The sequence below is a fragment of the Globicephala melas genome, chromosome 1 (genome assembly GCF_963455315.2).
Source record: "Globicephala melas chromosome 1, mGloMel1.2, whole genome shotgun sequence".
In the NCBI taxonomy this organism is placed as follows: domain Eukaryota; kingdom Metazoa; phylum Chordata; class Mammalia; order Artiodactyla; family Delphinidae; genus Globicephala; species Globicephala melas.
Genome location: NC_083314.1, coordinates 24,160,282 through 24,170,896, shown reverse-complemented (window position 1 = coordinate 24,170,896; position 10,615 = coordinate 24,160,282).

The window sequence follows — 10,615 nt, the reverse complement described above, 5'->3', positions numbered from 1 at the left end:
TAAATGAGTGAATACACTTTTTCTTCTATTGGTGGAGTTAGGAAAAGAAGACAAAAAAAAGATAAAGAGGTATCTGTTAATAAACACAAACATGGGAATCTCCCTTTAATATCAATTAAAAATAGATTCTGTGAGAGATGGGTTTTAATTTACAGCTTATATTGATCCACCTCCTAACCGGCAATCCAGACCCTGTATTCAAGCAGAGGCAGATCCTCTGCTGGACCCTCTTCAAAGCAGTTCACAGTTCTCCCTGAGGAGCTCCTTGGGTATGGTTTGTGCTGAGAAGCTTGACAGTTTCTGATGAAAGACTCGTTTCAAGGAGAGAGGTCCTCCTGTCTATTGCCATTTCAAATCTTTAGTGCCCTGAGGTGTTTTAGACCACAAAAAGGTGACGGAATCTAAAGCTCGCAATAATTCTATAAATGTTGGTGTTTAAGCCTTTTTTTTTTTTTTTTTTGCAGTTGATTGTCTTTCCCAAAAGAGCGAGCAATGAAAATGGAAAATGCTAAACCCTTCTACCTGTTGACAGTTGGGCCATCATCCTCATGTCACTGCCTTTTGACTCTCCTGATCCCCACTCCCCAGCCTAGGTTTTTTTCACATGGACACCCTGATCGCTTCCTGATTTTTTTCTGGATCCACCTATCTCGACGTGATAGAGTCCCTCATGTACGCTGTGAAATTCGCCTCTGGTCTCCCTACAACATGGTTTTTATCAATACTTTCATTCTCTTCCAAAGCTTGTTCTTTCCTTGTGTCACTTTTCTGAATTACATGGTTCTTTTTTTAAAAAAATGTAGTTCCTATCATTTTCTCAGCTCTTATGCCATCTGATTCCTTACTCACTTTTAGCCTTCTGAAAAGTTTTCTTACCTCTTGGACCTTTGTGTATTTCCTGGCATTTATACAGCCAACCACTGTGCTTGTTTTTGAAGTTGAAAAGAAGGGGGATGAGAGAGATGACACCTGGCTGGCACACCCTGCACACCCTCTCAGGGTGACAGCACCATGAGCCTGGTTCTAGTCTTGGCCTTGGAGGTACAGAAACGTGGCCATGCCAGGACTCCTAGAGAGCTCCTCTGTCTCAAGGAGACTGACTTGTAGGAATCACACTCATAAGAAGTTCATACATAAACCCAAATTCTAATGTATTCATTTACAATACATTACAATATTATAGTGGATATTTTCTTGCTTTAACTAAGGTCCCTGTAACTCATATCCAGAGAACCCTCTTTTCTGACAGTGAGGTGCCTGGGAAACAGAATAATCAAAATATTACTTGGTGAACACAAAATCAAAGTTTAGAAGGGAGCATTGTTTTGAGTCAGATCTCATCCAGGCCTGGGAAGCCTGATGACTCATAATTGCCTCACAACAGAGGAGAGTCCGTGTTGGATAAACACGCCCAACTCCGTGTCCCTGACTTCCTTTCCCACACTAGGTTCACCATCGCCAGTCTGAGTACAAGGTCAATCCAGACAAAGCCCCGTACAACAGATCGGGATTTTGCTGATGAAACAATCAGTCTGGTCTCCCTGCGATTGTTTCTAGGTCACTATGAGTAGTATATTGGGTGTTTCCACACCTCTCAACCAAACATTTACTCATACAATCTCTTAATGCATTCTCACTGTTGGTCAAGTCTATCCATGATACGTGTGGATTCCATCTGTTTGATTTTCAGAGGGCAGTCTTATTTTCTGTTTGTCTTTCTGATTGAAATATAGTTGATTCACAATATTATATTAGTTTCAGGCATACAGAATAGTGATTCAATATTTTTATAGATTATACTCTCTTTAAAGTTATTACAAAGTAATGGCTATATTTCCTTGTGCTGTACAATATATCCTTGTTGCTTGTCTATTTTATACATAGCAGTGTGTATCTCTTAATCCCACACCCCTTCCCCTCCTTCCCTCTTCCCACTGGTATCCACTAATTTTCCATATCTGTGAGTCTCTTTTTGTTTTGTTATATACATTCATTTGTTTTAATTTTCTATAGTCCAAACATAAGTGATATGTGTGTGAAAACATACAGTATTTGTCTTTCTCTGTCTGACTTATTTCATAAGCATAATACTTTCTAGGTCCATCCATGTTGTTGCAAATGGCAGAATTTCATTCTTCTTTATGGTTGAGTAGTATTCCATTGTATATATATAACACATCCTCTTTATCCATTGATGGACATCTGGGTTGCTTCCCTATCTTTGCTATTGTAAATAATGCTACTATGAACATTGGGGTGCATGTATCTTTTCAAATTAATGTTTTTTGTTTTCTTCAGATATATACCCAGCAGTGGAATTGCTGGATCATATGGTAGTTCTATTTTTAGTTTAGTTTTTTTTTTAATATTTATTTATTTGGCTGCACTAGGTCTTAGTTGCTGCACGCAGGATCTTCGTTACTGCGTGCAGGATCTTCGTTGAGGCATGCAGGATCTTTTTTTATTTGCGGCATGCAGGCTCTTTAGTTGCGGCATGCAAGCTCTTAGCTGCGGTATGCATGTGGGATCTAGTTCCCTGACTAGGGATCGAACCTGGGCGCCCTGCGTTGGGAGCGTGGAGTCTTAGCCACTAGACCACCAGGGAAGTCCCTATTTTTAGTTTTTTTGAGGAACCTCCATACTGTTTTCCACAGTGGCTGCACCAATTTACATTCCCACCAACAGTGAACAAGGGTTCCCTTTTCTCCACACCCTCTCCAGCATTTGTTATTTGTAGACATTTTGATGACAGACATTCTGGTAGATGTGAGGTAATATCTCATTGTGATTTTGATTTGCATTTCTCTAATAATTAATGATGCTGAGCATCTTTTCATGTGCCTGTTGGCCATCTGTATGTCTTCTTTAGAAAAATGTTTACTCAGGTCTTCTGCCCAGTTTCTAATCGGGTTGTTTGTTTATTATTTCCCTTATTCTAATTTCTTGGGCAATACCTTGTTCTCACCTCCACGAATTACTATGTACCAATTTCACTCTTCTATAATTCTAACGGAACATTTACAATAGCTATTGTTTTCCTCATATAACATAGATACTGTGGAATTGTGGCAAGGAATGGGAGAGAGAAAGCACAAGGAAGAGAGTACATTCTGCAGAGTTGTTTGCAGAGGCCAGTACCTCATTCCTTGAACACTGGGAAGACAGTGTGTTATTGGGAAAGAGCAGTCGACCTGGGTTGGAATCCTGTCCCTACCACCCATTACCTATGAGACCGTGAGTGATTTACTTGATCTGTCTAAGCCATTGCTACTCCAAGTGCGATCTTTAGACTGTCTGGACAAATCTCCAAGGAGATGAGGAACTAGTGCCAGAATACGGAATCATTTATGTCACTAAGCACACTGACTTTTTCTTTCAAAGGAAAACTTTCTCAATGAAGGAAGCTGTGCATTGATTTACATTCTGGCCCAGGCTACTTAGCAATAAAATTGGAAAATAATAAAGCAATAAAATTGGAAAATAATAAAGCAATAAAATTGGAAAATAATACCAACTTCATAGGGCTATTATTATAGGAACAAAATTAATGGTGATGCATGTAAAGTGCCTGGAATGCTAGGTGTACAATAAATAGTGGTTTGTTTTGTTATTTTGTTGTTGTTATTGTTGCACAATTTGGCACTAACAGCAAACTTTTCCAGCAAGTATAACCCAGCAATAGGCTCACAGAGGAAAGAGAAGCAAGAAGGTGAGGTTTTATATTCTGCCATTCACCTCAGTACTCTGAAGACTCCAAGATTTACCTCTCTAAGCACCTATTTTCTCATCTGTAAATTGGGATAATAGTAGTGCCTACTTCATAGAGTTGTTATGAGAACTAAATTACATATGCTAGGTAACACCGAGAACAATGCCAAACACATAGTAGGTATTCAACAAATATTAGTTTTCTTCCTTCATTTTCACCAGCTTAAAGGATACTTTCAAGAATATTGGCATAATATATAGGGAAAGAGCAACCATATGCAAAAGTTTTCTAAAGGTAACAGCAGCTCCAGGGCTCTAAAATAATTAAAGATGGGAGTAATGACATAGAAGGACCCTGCTGATAAAAATGAAAATAAAAATACCATATTTTCTTTAAATTAATTTGAGAAAAGCAGGAAAATTTGAACTCTGGCTCAATCCAGTCATGTTAGAAGTAGTGAGACTAATGTCTCCTAAAGAGCTCTCCCTTGAACCATGGGCTTCCCTTCCTGACTGAACCGAATGCTCTTATTTTTACATGTTCCCCAAAGTGATGGATCCTTCTCAGCTCCTCAAAGGTCTCTCACCTCCCTTATGCCTTCTTGCTATTGAGTATGTGGTCAGTGGAACTTCTGATGTCTTTATCATATTGCATACAAATGGAAAAAATCAAACTACTACTCTATTATATAATATAACTATCAATTATATACCAACAATTGTGGGTCTGTTAATATAAATGTATAAAAGGTACATTTTATAACGGTTAAATGTATAGGGAATCTAAGCAGTTCAGCTTCAGAATTTATTGCTTAAGTAGTATTTCTTTATCTCACGCCATAAGAAGAGGTGGTATTTGTGTTTTATGTTTTTATTTTCTTTTTGCGGTACGCGGGCCTCTCACTGTTGTGGCCTCTCCCGTTGCGGAGCACAGGATCCTGACGCGCAGGCTCAGCGGCCATGGCTCACGGACCCAGCCGCTCCGCGGCATGTGGGATCCTCCCGGACCGGGGCACGAACCCGCGTCCCCTGCATCGGCAGGCGGACTGTCAACCACTGCGCCACCTGGGAAGCCCTGTGCTTTATTTTTTAAGTGGCTAGGTTTCAGTTATTGGAAGCCAAATGAATGAATAAGCTGTTGACATAACTCAACGTGAAAGGCTCTTTGCATTAAGAGGAGAGTATGTCTCACCTCCCTTATCCAGTCACCTCTTGCTTTTGCTTAATTTTATTATTTGTGATCTTTTAGGAGAAAGACAAAATTGAGGTTTGAATATAACTAAGATGGACTCTTGAATGGTTTAAAAATAATCACTGAAGAGATTCAGATTTGCTACCCTTTGTGATTATGCATAATCCTTTTAAAATAATGTTTCCAATACAGAAACAGATCCAAGTTACAGGGATTTGCAACAAAAAGACAATAGTTTGCTCATAGGGCTCTGTCACATCCCAGTTGAGTAGCTTTGGGCAAGTTACTTAACCATGCCATGCCTCAGTTTCCTCACTTGCAAAATACAAAAAGACAATAGTTTTAACTTCCAGGGTTATTGCGAAAATTAAATGATTTAACATGCATAAAACACTTTAGGACAGAACTTGGCACCTAGCAAGTAGTAATACTCAAGAAGTATTAGTTATTCTTACAATTACTTTAAGAAGATTAAATAGATAACCCTAGTTTCTTCAAATCCACATTCTCCTTGTTTACTACCAATAATCATATAGTTAGTAATAAACCAAGAGCCTGACCTAATCATCCTCCTGTCACAAAATGTGTGCAATTTGTACTGTATGCAAAGTATTGTCATACAGTTGTCATCATATAAAGGTACTAAGACATCCTCAGCGTTTGTGCCCATTCAGTCTTCATATCAGTCACCCATGGCCTAGTCATTTGTTTTGGGAACAATTGGCTGGACTCTTTTTTTTTAGCTGCTCCACACAGCGTGTGGGATCTTAGTTCCCCAACCAGGGATCGAACTCTGGCCCTGGGCAGTGAGAGCACGGAGTCCTAACCACTGGACCACCAGAGAATTCCCAAATTGGCTGGACTCTTGGTCTTTGTTATTTGTTGAATTGTGCCCTCCATAAAAGGTATGCTGAAATCTTAACCCCAGTACCCCAGAATGTGACCTTATTTGGAAATAGGGTTATTGCAGATATAATTAGTTATGTTTTCATTCTGGAGTAGGGTGGGTTCTTTAAGCCAGTATGACTGGTGTCTTTATAAGAAGAGAAGAAACACAGAGACAAGATGCCCATATGAAGATGGAAAGAGAGATTGGAGTGATATTGCCACAAGCCAAGGAACACCTGAGGCTACCAGAAGCTGGAAAAGACAAGGAAGGATCTTCCACTTGAGGCTTTGGAAGAAGTAGGGCCTGCTGACACCTTGATTTTGAACTCTTATCCTCCAGAGTTGTGATAATTACCCAGTTTGTGGTAATTTGTTACAGTAGCCCTAGGAAACGAATACAGGCTCCTAGACCAGAAGCTGGCACTGAGAGACAAGCCTCAGGTCAACCACAGGGAAGCACTGCTCCTTGACTACAAGGACCCAAGTTGTCTACAAAACTGGTTTCTATATGAAGGATCCTCCATGTGGTGACTTTGGGGCCTGGTAAACCAGGTGCTTGCAAAGTTAGGTTAGCCCTTTGAGACTAGAAAGGACAGAGTGAGGTCCATGGGCCTCATTAGAGGGGATTTCCCTGACCATACCACCTAAAGTGCACCTTTTCCTCCCTCGTTCTTTATCCTCTTACCTGCTTTTCTTCATAGCACCAGCTAACAGATTTCATCCTCATTTGTTTACTTACTCTCTAGCTTCCCAAGTACCACCTTCAGCACTAAAATGGAAACTCTATGAGAGCAAGGACGACAGGTGATATTTTTCAGATTTTCTTTTCCATCCCCTGTATTTTGCAAGTTGTTTTTGCCTTTTTGATAAGGCAAAGGGTATTAAAAGCTACAAGCTTTCTCTAAAGTTTGTTCACTGCTTGTCTCCAGCATATACTAGATACTCAGTGAATAGTCATTGAATGAATGATTGAATAAGTGATGTTATGTTTCTTTTATTCTTTATGTTTAATTCACCTCCCCATCCACCCCCAACGGTATTCAGCAACTTCTTTCTGGAAATGATTGCCTTTCTCAGCCATGCTGAAGAAGACCTGGGAAAAGGATTTGACCATGCCTTGGCCATACTTTCGAAGGTGGACATCCCCACCACCATTCTCGAAGGGTTCTGTATAGCCAGCTTTTATCACATTCCTGGAATCTTGGTTAAATACTGGGTTTGCTCTACAGTACTAAATGTTTCCTTATCATCATATGCTCAAACCTCAAGCCTCCTTTGGAGAGAGGCATAAGAGGACATTGGCAGACTCCAATATATTTAAATGCGTTAATGGGGCATTGCTAGCTAATGTTTTATTCATTAAGTTCTGGAAGATCATCAAATATTGTAAATTTGGATCTAGATGCTGACTGTTTATTTTAAGAAAACCTATAGAATATCCTCAGTAATAAAAAACAAAGAAACCTAAAACTCAGGGTAAGTGTAACACATGGGGCACGGCTAAGTCCCTAAGGAGTCCCAAAAGGACAGCCATTCAGTTTTTTTTTTAAATATTTATTTATTTATTTATTTGGTTGCACTGGGTCTTACTTGCAGCAGGCAGGCTCCTTAGTTGCGGCTTGCTGGCTCCTTAATCGCGGCGTGAGAACTCTTAGTTGCAGCATGCATGTGGGGTCTAGCTCCCTGACCAGGGATCGAACCCGGGCCCTGTGCATTGAGAGTGTGCAGTCCTAACCACTGCACCACCAGGGAAGTCCCTGGCCATTCAGTTTTATCCTAAATCCTGAAGTCCTCCACTTTTGCCATCCATAGAACAACTGTTCCTGAATACAGGAGCACCGGCACATGAATGAACAAATGACTTCAATTTGTCCTCAGCTGGCCAGAACCCCTCGCCAGTCGAGCCAACCCGATAGTAACAAAAGGAGCTTGTCCTGAATTTCCCTGAGAGCCAACAGCGCTAAGAACTGTTAATCCAGGAGAACAAAATTCCCAAGTGTTGGCATCTACTCGCCAACCACATTGCCCAGCAGCTTAGAGCCAAGGACAGGAACAGGCAATGCTTGTCAGCTGTTCCAGGGAAAGGCTCCAAAATGATCTCTTTCACCTTTGCTTAAGTTCAACCCATATTGCTGAAGAAGATCCATCACCTTTCTAGCGGCATAAGATAGATCTCCCGGCTGGCAAGCACCACTGCACCACGGTTGTTCCACTGTCACACCGTTGCTACTTCAGCTCTCACAGGACTAACAAGAAAATCCATGTAACTGGGAGATGAGGAACAAAGATTAGGATAATACAAGATTCAGATTGCCTTATCTAATGTGCAGGATTTCAAAATTGGGCTTCTGCATACGGAAACTATGTGTGTCTAGAGCCTTAAAATTCATGCAAATTCCTCTAAAATGATCACTGATGAGGTCATCTGTAAAAATGTGGAATCTGGGTTAGATGACCTCTCAAGCCCCTTCCAGCTCTAACCTCTGTGAGTCTCACCATCTCTGTGTTCTAATATGGTTTTATTTTGCTTATTAAGCATTTAGAAAAATAATAACTGAGAAAGTCAAAATTAGCAAATCTTATGTGATGAAATGCATATACATAATTTTATTTCATTAGAAGCAGAAGAAACTGTTTACACTCTAAACTCCAAAGTTGTCATGCTGCTCGGTGCTACTCATCTCTTCATTGAGCTTGCCAATCACCTATACAGAACAGGAATCATTTAATTTTAATCCAAATCCATTTTATTTTATATAAAGGAGATTTGTTTTTCAAGATTTGCTTCAGTCCTTTAAAAGGATAATCCCCTATATTTATATAGCACTGTTAATTTTCAAAGCGTATTCTATTGTCTGTCTAGAGTGTGAGCTCCATGAGAGCACTGCTGTCCAGCACACAGTATGTGTCCAAGAAGTATCAGTTGAAATGAATGAATGTGATACTCACAACAGCTCCGTGGGTGGACAGGGATCCTATCGCTAAGTGCATATCTGACAGACGTGGGTACTGAGGCACAGGAGCCAGGTCAGGAAACTCGCCAAAGTCACCCAGGGGCCAAATGTTAACCTTGAGTGGATCCTGACTTGTATTAAAAAAAGCTATAGGGCTTCCCTGGTGGCGCAGTGGTTGAGAGTCCGCCTGCCGATGCAGGGGACACGGGTTCGTGCCCTGGTCCGGGAAGATCCCACGTGCCGCGGAGCGGCTGGGCCCGTGAGCCATGGCCGCTGAGCCTGCGCGTCTGGAGCCTGTGCTCCGCAACGGGAGAGGCCACAACAGTGAGAGGCCCGCGTATCACAAAAAAAAAAAAAAAAAAAAAGAAAAGCTATAAAAGATGGTCATGAAGCAAATGGAGAATTTTTAATATAGAATAGATATTAGATAGCATTATGAGACTATTACTTTTCTTAGATGATAATGGTGCTGTGATTGTTTAGGATAATGTCCTTATTCTCAGGAGATACATATTGCAATAGCAATATGTTGAGGCAGTATCGCGATATCTGAAATTAACTTTCTATTGGTTCAGCAAGAAAAAAAAGATAAAGCAAATATTGCAAAATGTTAATATTTACTAAACCTATGTGGAGAGCAAATGGATGTTCTTGGAACTACTCTTTCAAAACCTTCATTAAAAGTTGGGAGGGAAAGGCAATGAAAGAAACCTCAGTGTGGAGGCAGTGGGGGAGGGACTTCCCTGGTGGCCCAGTGGCTAAGGCTCTGAGGTCCCAATGCAGGGGGCCCTGGTTCGATCCCTGGTCAGGGAACTAGATCCCACACGCCCCAGCTAAGAGTTCACATGCTGCAACTAAAGATCTCACGTGCTGCTACGAAGACCCAGTGCAGCCGAATAAATAAATAAATATTAAGAAAAGAAAAAAAAAAAAGAAACTACAGGGGGAAATGGTATATGTGACAACACAAAAACTTTAATCCTCTCTAATTATGGCTTATTTGGGTATTAGGACTGTACTGGACTATTTTCTTTTCATATTTTTCTAAGTTTTCCATATGAGCAGATACTATATCATAAAATATATTAAAATTTAAGTCATGTAGCAACTAGGAGATGAATCTCCTATACCTTTCTAGAAGCACAGTGGGGCAGACTGTATCTTCCAAAGATGGCTCTACCTATACATTTATCCCATCCTACATGCTTGTCTTACAATGAGCCTGACACTTCTCCCAAAGAGACATGGGATCTCTGTTCCCTCCTTATGAACCTGAACAGGGACCTGTGACTGCCTCAAGCACTGGAGTTTGGCAGAATGCCACTAAATATGTGACTTTGAAGCCCAGGCCACACGAAAGATACAATTCTCCATCTCTTTCTCCTCGTCTCTTGGGATACTTGCCTTTAGCACGCAGCCATCACGTGTGAGGAAATCCAGCCCACATAGAGGGAGGGGTCCAGTGAAGATACCCTGGCTGACAGCCGCAGCCAGCCCCCAGCCGTGAGCAAGCATCAATCGCTGTCATACAGTACGAGTGGATGATCCTTCAGACGATTCCAGCCCGCAGCCTTGGAGTTTTCCAGTTGATGCCCCAGATATTGTGGATCAGAAACCATTCTATACCTGGTCTGAATTTCTGACCACAGAAAGAGTGAGAAATAATACATTATATAACGCATGATTATTGTGCTTCAAGGCACCATGTTTTGGGGTAACTTTTTGCAGTCATAGTAAAAGTGAAATCCTCTGACATGGAAAGTGTGTTTGTTATTGATTTAGAAAATTGAGTGTCACTGGGGGAGAAGAATTGAAATGCATTGTAAGTTATCATTAATCTCCCCAGCCATCAGTTAGAGACAGTCTCTCTTCA